This window comes from Bos indicus, chromosome 4 (genome assembly GCF_029378745.1).
Source record: "Bos indicus isolate NIAB-ARS_2022 breed Sahiwal x Tharparkar chromosome 4, NIAB-ARS_B.indTharparkar_mat_pri_1.0, whole genome shotgun sequence".
NCBI classification, from domain to species: Eukaryota; Metazoa; Chordata; class Mammalia; order Artiodactyla; family Bovidae; genus Bos; species Bos indicus.
This window is the reverse complement of record NC_091763.1, coordinates 29350415-29363512: the sequence shown is the minus strand read 5'-3', so window position 1 is coordinate 29363512 and position 13098 is coordinate 29350415. Positions and strand designations below refer to the sequence as shown.

The 13098-nt window shown below is 35.8% G+C and overlaps 1 pseudogene; it reads left to right on the top strand.

The window, feature by feature from the left end:
* Window positions 1-2022: 2022 nt before the first annotated feature.
* The window catches only part of LOC109557862 (large ribosomal subunit protein eL6-like), a 77227-nt pseudogene continuing 66151 nt past the window's right edge, over window positions 2023-13098 (top strand).

Sequence of the window (13098 nt, the reverse complement as noted above, 5' to 3'; positions counted from 1 at the left end):
TTTGGGGCTATAAAGACAAAAGTGAATTCTCCCAAATCTTGCAATTCAGCAAACACTATGGTTCACTTCTTTCTTGTTTTGGTTTTTATTTTATTTTTTAACTTTACAATATTGTATTGGTTTTGCCATGTATCGAATCCGCCACAGGTATACATGTGTTCCCCATCCTGAACCCTCCTCCCTCCTTCCTCCCCATATTCTAAGACCAAATATAACTAGTCGCTTGGGGCAAAGTTTGCTTGTTTACAACAAAAAACTGTCACCACAACTCACCTTTTTCCTGTAAGAAAAATGTACAGTATTTATTGTGAATAAATGTAGTATTGTCCTCTTCATATATTATCTGAAGAATTCTAACAAAGAAAACAATGCTTAAGAAGATAGTGACCTGAGTAATTTTTGTTTCTATCATGTTCTGCTGTCTTTGAAATTTCTGACAGCTGATATTTCATTGTTTATGTTAATGAAAGCAAATGAAATTCACGTATAGTCTAAAAATAACATTTTAGCTATTCATTTTGGGCTTCCTATAATCAGAATCCTTTAGTAGTAATAAGTCATAAGATTGGGTAAATTAAGTTTCTAACCTACTCCTTTAACCTTGATATCTCAGTTTATGGTGAGAAATGAATATGCTGCAGACAGTTAATAGGGGTGAGAGAGACATCTGAGAGACTACTCCTTTTAGTGTGTGTTCAGCCTTTAACTGAATATTGCTGCTTCTGCTAAGTTGCTTCAGTCGTGTCTGACTCTGCAATCTTATGGACTGTAGCCCACCAGGCTCCTCTGTCCTTAGGATTCTCCAGGCAGGAATACTGGAGTGGGTTGCCATGCCCTCCTCCAGGGGATCTTCCTAACCCAGGGATCTAACTCGTGTCTCCTCTGGCTCCTGCATTGCAGGTGGGTTCTTTACCACTGAACCACTGGGGAAGCCCATTGACCCCATGGTTACAGCCAAAGCCATATTCACATTTTAATATTGTATCTTTCTGAAGTCGAGATCAAAGATATTCGAAGTTTTATTCAAAGGTTTTAAGTTCATGTTCACAAGTTGTCTGTGAACTTGTTTCATCTACAACTTTTTAGAGATGAATGGTTGAGCTAGTGGGATATGTTATTGTGACTATGATTTCTAGATTCTTCCAATAATAAAGAATAGAAGCCATCAAGAAGTACTTTTCACTGAAATGTTACAGAAAGTAGTGTTCCTTATGCTGTGAACTGAAGATTGCCTATAACATAATCACCTGTAGAGTGATTCTTTACTATTTCAGGAGATACTGAATTTGTAGATGTGGTGTGATGCCCAACAATATGCATTGTTACTAACTTCTCAAATAGTGCTTTATATACTGTGCTTTAAGAGCCCCTAACATAATAGACTAACGCATAGACTCCTCAAAGGACTTATGTGTGCTTATTGATAAACTCCAGCGTCAGATGCAAAGACAAAGAAAAATGAACTGCTGGAGCCAGTGTCTCTTTCCAAGGTAGTTTATGGATGAAAATACCTTGGATATTATGGATATTAATTGTATGAGATGTTAATATTTTCGGAAATAAGACTTCCATTATTGAGTTTAAGGAGATGCTGGGTTAAATTTAAATCCTGTTGGAAAAATTTTCAGGAACTTAAATAGGCTTCCCTGGTGGCTCAGATGGTAAAGAATCTGTCAGCAATTCAGGAGACCCAGGTTCGATTCCTGGGTCAGGAAGAAACACTGGAGAAGGGAATGGCTACCCACTCCAGTATCCTTGCCTGGAGAATTCCATGGACAAAGGAGCCTGGCAGGCTACAGTCCCTAGGGTGGCAGAGTCAGACATAACTGAGCAACTAGCACTAAATAGGCCAACATGCAAATAGATTCTCCAAAGGAAGAATCCTTTATTCAGGGAACATCTCACAGACTAATTTTACGTAAAGAACACTGCTGAACTAAAACGATTGTAGAAATGTGGAAACTAAAAAACAACTTGGTGAAGAGACTGATTTCACTTCTTCAAGAGAATTACTGAGCCGGCATGAGTCAGAGCTCTGACTGTTCACCACCACCTCATATCAGTGATGACTTTTGGTTTCAAGTAAGAGAGTCAGACTGTCATAAGTTAAAAAAAGGAAATTATTGCAAGGAAATTCAGAGCTCACAGAATCAGCAGAAGGCTGAGAGCCTAGGATTAAATAAGGCCAGAAACCAGGGAAGGTGTAACTAGTAGCAGTTAAGTATCCAAAAAATAAGAATGCTTTGTTTTCATCCTTTCATCTTTGGACCACTTGCTAGAGGTTCAGAATCCTGGTTGAGAGTATCTAATTTTTGAGGTCTTTATTCACATGCCAGTCCTCTGGCTTTCTGAGAGTTGAGAGAAGGAAGGAATAACTCTTGCCTTTGGCTTCCTTAGTGGAAAATAAAATATTTCAACAAGCTGATAACAAAATTATCTTAGGTTGCTGAAGGAAGCCCTGTAAAGTGACAAATACTCATTACTCAGATAGCCTGAATTCCATGGACTACTCCTTTATACTACAGTTGGATTTTGTTCATGATATGGCTTTAATTTAGCTACCCTACCCATTAACCAGTGCTTTGCTTGGCAATGTTGTTTATTTTCATGGGTGCTTTTGAATGAAATATTTTATCTGTGCATAGTCAAATTCTAGCTTCCTATTATCTTTCTCTATGTAGCATGTAGCAAATTAAAGCATATTTAGCCTTTAATTCATTTTTAGGATGATTATAGAGATGTGATGTTTTAATTAATTTATTAGCTTTGTGAAATTTTTTATTGATAAAGTTTGTAGCAGACCCCATTGTTAATGACATTCATGTGCCACCACAGGCATATTACTTCATTCCACCCAACCAGAAGTGCTGGGAAATGGGCACTTCTGAACAGTCTCAAGGGCTGACCTGATGGGAAGTGAGATGTAAATACCCCGGCTCCCTTGTTTCTTGAAAGGAGTCACATTGGGCCTTGTGTTTCATATTAGTGCTTCTCAAATGATTTGGGGACCAGTTTTTCATTTTCAATCTATCATGGATTGGAAAAAAAGTAAAATGAATTATTAGAAAAATGGATGTTATAAAAATGTCAAGTTTTTATCAAAGTTTCTAAGTTATTGCTTGTAGTTTATATATATAATTTTTCCTGGATGTGTTCAAACACTGGTACTGTCACACACTGTATTTTGAGTAATACTGAGCACTGTTTCCCTAGATTCCCTGTAGGACTAAGCTGCAGTTGCCCATAGAGATAAGTGTATTCAAACATCCTTCATTCACTGCCTTTCCCTCCTTCCTTTCTCCACTGTTCCCTGATATTTCCTTATCTCAGGGTCCTCTTCTAGAGGAACCTAAACTAAAACAAGTAATAATCAGTCTGGAAACTACTCTGTGGTATTCTCCATATGTGAATTTGAATTTTATTCTTGTCTAGCTAACAGGCAACCTGCAGAATAAAAAGCACAAGGGCTTTGAAATCTGTTAAAAAACAATTTTTAATCTGCTACTTAGTAGCTGTAGAATCTTGGGCAAATTATTTAATTTTCCTGAGACTGAATTTATTCATTTATGCACTGATGAAATTAAAATAGCTATCAAAATTGCAAATTAAAACCAGGTATCATTATGCTTCTATTAAAATGTTCCAAATCTAAGACACTGGCAACACCAAATGCTTATAAGGCTGTAGAGCAACAGAAACCTTCATTCACTACTGGTGGGGATGCAAAATGGCAGAGCCATTTTGGAACAGTTTGGTGATTTCTTACAAAACTAAACCACACCCTGCTCACATTATCCATCACTCGTACTCTTTGCTATTTATCAAAAGGAGTTGAAAACTTATCTCCACACAAAAACCTGCACATGGGACATTTATAGCAGCTTTATTTAATTGTTAAAAGTCAGAAGCAACCAGAATATCCTTCAGATGAATGGATAAATACACAATGTATATCCAGATGATGAAATATTATACAGCACTAAAAAGAACTGAGTTATCCACCCATGAAAAGACATGAGGAAACCTTAAATGCATGTTCTTGAGTAAAAGAAGGCAATGTGAAAAGGCTACATACTCTATGATTCCAACCATACAATATGCTTTGGAAAAAGCAGAAGTATGGAGACAGGAGAAAGATGGTTGCCAGGTTAAAAAAGGGGAGGGAAGGGTAAATTGATGGAACATGGGAGATTTTTAGAGCAGTGAAACTTCTTTGTATAATGCTCCAGTGGTGGATGTATGTCATTGTACATTCCACGTAAAATACAGCAAGAGTGAAGTCTAATGTAAACCTTGGACTTCAGGTGATACTGGTATGTCAGTGTAGGTTCATCCGTTGTACTGCTGTGAAATGGAATGTCGATAGTCGGGGAAGCAAAATATGGGAGGGTATGGAGCAAAAAGGAACCCTCTGTACTTTGTCATTCAGTTTTGCTGGGAACCTAAAACTACTCTAAAAAGAGAATCAAAGGGGAATGAAACATGTTAGAATCCATCACATATTATCCCAAGAGTTTTTGTAATGGTAATTTAGGTTGTTTTAATTTTACAATGTAAACAACATTGAAAATACATAAATACTTATTTCAAGACTTGCATATTGTCATAAAAATAACATCAAATATCTTTGGCTTTACTGAATACATAACTTTCCTTTTCTGGAACTATACAATTCTTTACCCACATTAATAGATGTAGTGAGCATGTCTTTATATAGAAGTTTGTAATCCTAGCATTCTTTATGATGGTCTAGTTTAATGTCTTCTTAATCAAACAGATTGTTTCGCAGTCTTTTCAGCCTGAAGTCATCCTGTACAATTTGATATAATAACTGTGTGAAAGCTTCACATATTTGTACATGACAGGGACAACTTACTTAATACTGATTTTATTTAACATTTAGCACGTTTAAACTCAAATGCAGTCAAGAGGAGAAATGAATATATATTTTAAATCTTATTGCTTTATTGCTCAATACTCTAAATGTATAGCAGTGTTAAGGATTCACAGCTGGTTCTCCCAAATAAAGGTATCAGCAGACATTGTAAAGACAACATTTCACCATTGACATAGTTCATCTGTTGAGCCACAATGGTATGTGGACTGATTTGCACATCATTACACAGCTTAAAGCTTTTCTGAGCTTTGGTAATTCAGAGTAAGCCCACGACTAAAATTCTCTCTCTAAGTATTTTCTCATGATCACATTGCCTCTGGAGAATGAAGTCACTACAAAATTTAAATTATTCTAATCAAATTCACATGGCATTTTAAAACTTGGAATGCTTTCATTTTCATCCCCCTTCTCCAATTTCAAAATTACTTCATGTTTCACCTTGAAAAATGTAGCCTTTTACAGTGGTGAGGAAATTCTTTGCAAATTGCATGCAGGATATTCAATTTAAACATTTATGTAATAAATATGTTAATGTTTATTGAACATTTACTACATGTAAAGTGATAGGGCCTATGGAAAATACAAGCATTAGTAAAACCCAGTTCCTTTTCTTGAAGATATTAGAACCTGATTTGGAAGTGATATGCAAAAATAAAAAAAAGATGACTGAGTTGGTAAATAGAATAGCTTAGAAATAGGATCTAATATCCATGATAGTGTAATATAACACAAAATCTGCTTGGAATATCAATGCAGAGAGAATAAAAAATAAATAGTTTTGGGACAATTGTGAGTTATTTAGAAAAAAAACCAACATGGATTTGTAAACATTGCATTTTTTAATTTTAATTTTTCCATCTGAAACTAAACCTTTTCTTTCTTTTTTTATTGAAGTATAGTTGATTTACAGGATTATATTAGTTTCAGGTGTACACCATAGTGATTCAATATTTTATGTATTAAACTCTACCACCTATGATGCAGGAGACCTGGGTTCGATCCCTGGGTTGGGAAGATACTCTCAAGAAGAAAAAGGCTACTCACTCCAGTATTCTGGCCTGGAGAATTCTATGGACTGTATAGTCTATGGAGTTGCAAAGAGTCGGACCCGACTGAGTGATTTTCAAAAAAAAAAAGTTATTAGAAAATAATGGCTAAATTTCCATGTGCTGTAGAATATATCCTGTTGCTTACCTATTTTATATTAGAAACTTACTTTATACCAAAATGCATTCATGATGGATTAAAAAGCTTAGTGTAAAACTTTTAAGACAATATATACATACATATATATATATTTTTTTTTCTGGCATTGGTACCAAAAGTTCTCTCTAAATGTAGAAATAGTGTATCCAATTTCAAAAGAACAAATCAACAAATTTGATGATGATTCTTTAAAACTTAGGTGTTTATAAATATTTCAAAAAAGGGTAAAAATACTTAACACAGAATATGTTCATACAAATGGATAAGAAAATATGTAGTCTACAATAGACATATATGCAAAAAAGCATCAGCATATGTTTTAAGGATAGGGAATACAAATGCTTAAAAACATGGGGGAAGGTTCAGGGTTATCTGTTATCCACAAATTATTAATGAAAAAACAATGCCATTTTTGCCCACTGAATGCTCAAAGAATGTTTAAATGACAATACTTAGTCTAACAGTAGAAGGTTGAAATAGGAACTCATTAATGTTAGAATGGTAAATTGGCTCGAATTTTCTTGCAATTAGTTGACAACGTATAATAAAATCTGGCAAAGAGCTGGCTCATTTGAAAAGACCCTGATGCTGGGAAAGATTGAAGGCAGGAGGAGAAGGGGATGACAGGATGAGATGGTTGGATGAAATCACCGACTCAATGGACATGAGACTGGGTAAACTCTGGGAGTTGGTGATGGACAGGGAGGCCTGGCGTTCTATGGTCCATGGGATCGCAAAGAGTTGGACATGACTGAACAACTGAACTGAACTGAACTGAACTGAATAAAATCTGGCTCAGATGGTAAAGAATCTGCCTGCAATGCAGGAGACAAAGCAAGTTTCAATCCCTGGGTCGGGAAGATCCCCTGGAGATAAAATATCTGAAACGTTAATTTCTATCTGGAAAATTTGCCTCCTACTCCTTGGAAGAAAAGTTATGACCAACCTAGATAGCATTGAAAAGCAGAGACATTACTTTGCCAACTAAGGTCCGTCTAGTCAAGGCTATGGTTTTTCCTGTGGTCATGTATGGATGTGAGAGTTGGACTGTGAAGAAGGCTGAGCGCTGAAGAATTGATGCTTTTGAACTGTGGTGTTGAAGACTCTTGAGAGTCCCTTGGACTGCAAGGAGATCCAACCAGTCCATTCTGAAGGAGATCAGCCCTGGGTTTTCTTTGGAAGGACTGATGCTAAAGCTGAAACTCCAGTACTTTGGCCACCTCATGCGAAGAGTTGACTCATTGGAAAAGACTGATGCTGAGAGGGATTGGGGGCAGGAGGAGAAGGGGACGACAGAGGATCAGATGGCTGGATGGCATCATTGACTCGATGGACGTGAGTCTGAGTGAACTCCGGGAGATGGTGATGGACAGGGAGGCCTGGCGTGCTGCGATTCATGGGGTTGCAAAGAGTCGGACACAACTGAGCGACTGAACTGAAAGATTCATAAATAAAGTTTTTTATAAAGATGGACATTTCAATATGATATAAATCACAACAACAACAACAAAATGCAAACTGTTTTTCACTCACTAAAAGAACCCTTTTCAAAGCTAAAGCAGCAAAGAAGAGTATCACGTGTTTTATGCATGCCCTAGGTATTACCTGTCTTCCATTAGTTAACAAATTTTATTAATCCCACTTTAGTGAAGTTCCTGCAGTCTTTTCCTTCTTGTGTAATTCCTTTATTGCTGTCTTAGTTCAGGCTTTTCTCATCTTTCTCTTGAACTCCCAGCCATCTCATCCCCACAGTGCTATGAGAGTTTTCCTTCAAAAATACAAATCTAAACTCAAGATTGCTTTGACTATTTGGGGTTCTTTGTGTTTCCATACAAATTTTAAGATTTTTTGTTCTAGTTCTGTGAAAATGCCATTGGTAATTTGATAGGGATTGTGTTGAATCTGTAGATTGTTTTGGATAGTATAGTTATTTTAACAATATTGTTTCTTCCAATCCAAGAACATAGCATATCTTTCCATCTGATTGTGTCATCTTCAATTTCATTCCTCAGTGTCTTTTAGTCTTCTATGTACAGGGTTCTTGCATCCTTAGGTAGGTTTATTCCTCAGTATTTTATTCTTTTTGATGCAGTGGTAAATGGGACTGTTTCCTTAATTTCTCTTTCTGATTTTTGTTATTAGTATATAGAAATGTAACCAGTTTCTGTATGTTAATTTTGTATCCTAAAACTTTATTGAATTAATTGATGAATTCTAGTAGTTTTCTGGAAGAATCTTTGGGATCTTCTGTGTTTAGTATCATGTCATCTGCCAGCAGTGATAGTTTTACTTCTTCTTTTCCAATTTGGATCCCATTTCTTTCTTTTTTTTTTTTTTTTATTATCTGGTTACTGTGACTAGAACTTCCAAAACTATGTTGAATAAAAGTGGCTAGAGTGGGCATCCTTGTCTTGTTCCTGAAACTAGAGGAAATACTTTCAGCTTATAATCACTGAGTATGATGTTAGCTCTTGGCTTGTCATATATGGCCTTTATTATATTGAGGTGTGTTTCCTCTGGGCTCTGGAGAATTTTTCTGGAGAATTTTTATTGTAAATGGATGTTGAATTTTATCAAAAGCTTTTTTCTGCATATATTGAGATGATCATTTGGTTTTCATTCTTCAACTTGATAATGTGGTGTATCACACTGATTTGTGGATATTGAAAAATCTTTCTATCCTTGAATAAATCCCACTTGACCATGGTGTATGGTACTTAATGCATTGTTTAAGTTCAGTTTGCTAGTATTTAGTGGAGGATTTTTGCACCTATGTTCATCAATGATATCAGTCTATAATTTTCTTTTTTTTTATATCTGTGTCTAGTTTTGATATCAGGGTGATGGTGGTCTCATAGGATGAGTTCAGAAGTGTTTCTTCCTCTGCAATTTTTTGACATAGTTTCAGAAGGATAGGCATAATTCTTCCCTAAATGTTTGCTATGATTTGCCTGTGAAGCTGTCTGGTCCTGGACTTTTGTTTATTGGGAACTTTTTAATCACAGGTTCAAATTCAGTACTTGTAATTGGCTCTGTTTGTATTTTCTACTTCTTCCTGGTTCAATCTTGGGAGATTGTACCTTTCTAAGAATTTGTTCATTACTTCTAGGTTGTTCATTTTATTGGCATACAGTTGCTTAGTGCAGATGCTTATGGTTCTTTGTATTTCTGTGATATCAGTTGTAACTTCTCTTTTTCATTTCTGATTTTATTGATTTGAGCTCTTTTTCCCCTGATGAGTCTGGCTAAAGGTTTCAATTTTGTTTATCTTTTCAGAGAACTAGCTTTTAATTTCATTTATCTCTTTCATTTTTTGGTGTCAATTTTGTTTCTTTCTGCTTTGATATTTGTGATTTTTTTTCCTTATTCTAACTTTGAGTTTTGTTTGTTCTTCTTTCTCTAGTTGCTTTAGGTGTAAAATTAGATTGTTCATTTGGGGTTTTCCTTGTTTCCTGAGGAAAGGTTTTATTGCTATAAACTTCCATCTTAGACCGCTTTTCTTGCATCCCATAGGTTTGGGATTGTCTTTTCATTGTCATTTTATCACTAGGTATTTTTTTATTTCCTCTTTGATTTATATTCATTGATCCATTGGTCGTTCAGTAGCAGATTTCCTCTTTGATTTATGTTCATTGATCCATTGGTCATTCAGTAGCAAAAGGCTTAGCCACCCCATGTTTGTGGGGTTTTTTTTAAAGCTTTTTTTCTTGTAGTTGATTTCTAAACCCATAACATTGTGGTTAGAAAAGATGGTTGAAATGATGTCAGCTTTCTTAAGTTTCCTGAGACTTGCTTTATGGCCCAGCATATGATATATCCTGAAGAATGTTTCATGTGCACTTGAAAAGACTGTGTATTCTGCTGCTTTTGGATGGAATGTCCTATAAATATCAGTTACGTCTATCTGGTATAATGTGTTATTTAAGACTTGTGTTTCCTGATTAATTTTCTGTCCGGATGATCTGTCCATTGATGTAAGTGGGTGTTGAGGTCCTTTAATGGACCAGAAACTGGTGGTCCAGAGTCGACAATAAGTAAAGGAGAGAGAAAGAGAGGCTGATATTCCTTGGTTTACACAGAAAACCCATAAAGTCCTTTGACACAGGGCTTGTGTTGCTCATGAAGGCACCTGGCGCCCTCTCGATGGGGTGAAGGTGCATTGGTGCCTTCTCGAGAGGGTCTTAGAAGCCTCGGCAGGAGAATGAGCACTACAGGTCTCTGCGCTCCAAAGGATTAGCCTGAGAGAGAGAGAGAATGAAAACAAGACACGGGGACCAAAGCTCTGATGGAGCAAAGGTGTTTTAATCAACATGGTGTGGGCATATATACTGTCTTACAAGGTAGTTATTCTCAGCAAAGATAAAGATTAAAATTCCAGACTTACAAAACATAGGCAATCCATATTAAAGAGAAAAAGTTGTAAACAATCACTTTTACCGTATGGTTCATAAGAAGGAAGAGGGTACTTATTACCGTATTGAAAAACTAACGAAGGAAATGTCTGAATTCCTCAGCCCCAGGAGAGGCTTGCCTCTCCTCTTAATTCCTGAATATTCAGGAATTAATAAGGAACAGAGGATTCCTGACAGATCCAAAACAGCACACAGGAAGTCTCCTATTAAATGCTTCCTGACAAGTGGGGTATTAAGGTTTCCCACTATGATTGTGTTACTGTCGATTTCTCATTTTATGGTGTTAGTATTTGTCTTACATATTGAGGTGCTCCTATGTTGGGTGCATATATATTTATAATTATGTTATTGTTGTTAAATATATCTTCCCCTTGGACTGATCCCTTGATCATGATGTCATGTCCTTCTTTGTCTCTTATAACAGACTTTATTTTAAAGTCTATTTTGTCTGATATAAGTATTGCTACTCCAGCTATCTTGACTTCCATTTGCGTGGAAAATGGAACTGGAAGAATCAGGCTTCCTGACTTCATACTATTCTATAAAACTACAGTCATCAAAACAGTATGGTACTGACACAAAAATAGACATATTGATCAATGGAACAGAACAGAAAGCCGCCAGATAAACTCACATACCTTTGATCAATTAATCTGTGACAAAGGACGCAAGAATATACAATGGAGAAAAGACAGTATCTTCAATGACTTGTGCTGGGTAAACTAGACTGCTATGTGTAAAATAATGAAAATAGCATACTCCCTAACACCATATACAAAAATAAATGCAAAATGGATTAAAGACATGAGTGTAAGACTGGATACTATAAAACTCCTAGAGGAAAACATAGGCAGAACAATCTGATATAAAACACAGAGTATCTTTTTGGATCCATCTCCTAGTGTAATGGAAATAAAAACAAAAGTAAATAAATGAGACCTAATTAAACTTTTAAAAGCTTTTGCACAGCAGAGGAAACCATAAATAAAATGAGAAGACTGCCTGCAGAATAGGAGAAAATATCTTTAAACCACAAAAGATTACTCTCCAAATATACAAATAGCTCATGCAGCTCAACAGCAAAAAAAAAAAAAAAAAAAAAAAAGCCAATCAAAAAATGCACAGAAGATCTAAAAAGTCATTTCTCCAAAGACATACAGATGACCAAAGGTGCATGAAAAGATGCTCAATATCGGTAATTAGTAGAGAAGAGAAACAGAAACAAAACTACAATAAGGTATCACCCCGCATCCATCAGAATCATCAAAAAATCTACAAATAATAAATGCTGGAGAGGGTGTGGACAAAAGGAACCATTCTGCACTGTTGGTAGAATGTAAACTGGTGCAGCCACTATAGAGAATAGTATGAAAATTCCATAAAAAACTAAAAATAGAGCTAACATATGATCCTGTAGTCCCACTCCTGTGCATATACCTGGAGCAAGCTATAATTCAAAAAGATACAGGCACCCCAATGTTCATAGCAGCACTGTTTATGGTAGCAAAGACAAACCACCTAAATATCCATTGACAGATAAGTGGATAAAGAAGATATGGTGTATGTACACAGTGGTATATTACTCAGTCATAAAAAAAGAATGAAATAATGCGATTTATCATACTAAGTGAAGTAAGCCAGACAGAGAAAGAAAGATTATTATATGATATTGATTATATGTAGAATCTAAAAAAAATGATACAAATGAACTTATTTACAAAGCAGAAATAGACCTATAGACCTACAGAAAGCAGATTTATGGTTACCAAAGGGGAGAGTAAAGGGAGATATAAACTAGGAGTTTGGGATTAACATATACACACTACTATATAAAACAGATAGCCAAAAAGGACCTACTGTATAACACAGGAAACTATACTCAATACTGTGTAATAACCTCCAAGGGAAAAGAATCTGAAAAGCAATATGTATGTGTGTGTATATATATATATATATCTCTCTCTCTCTCTCTGAATCACTTTGCTATACATCCTGCCTGAAACTAACACAACATTATAAGTAAACTATATTTCACTTAAAAAGTAAATTAAATAAAACTCTGGACAAAGAGAAAAAGATAGTAAATAAATAAATAAACTTGTTATTATTTTCTTAAACCCATCTATGGCTCATCTTATGCCATTCCCAACCTCTCTCCAAGCCATGACAGACCTTTAGCCTCATGTTTGAAACTCTGAATATTCTGAAAGCACATTCTAGGTACTACTTTCAGTGGCATGCTCCTTGCCTCCTTCTATTTCCATCTACATGCTGTACAGAACAGAATCTTGATTTTTGTACAAGCACTTTTGCTTGTTTTTTTTTTTTTTTTTGTAGCATTTTCCCTCAGCTGACCATTTCTTTCCCTAATTTTTCTCCTTTTTTGTCCTACTCTATTCTCAAGAATTATATCTATTGCTACGTCAACGTCTTTCTGGATTGCTGCTGCTGCTGCTGCTAAGTCAACCCAATGGGCTGCAGCCTACCAGGCTCCTCCATCCATGGGATTTTCCAGGCAAGAGTACTGGAGTGGGTTTCCATTGCCTTCTCCACTTTCTGGATTCCTCTAGGCATAATCTAAAA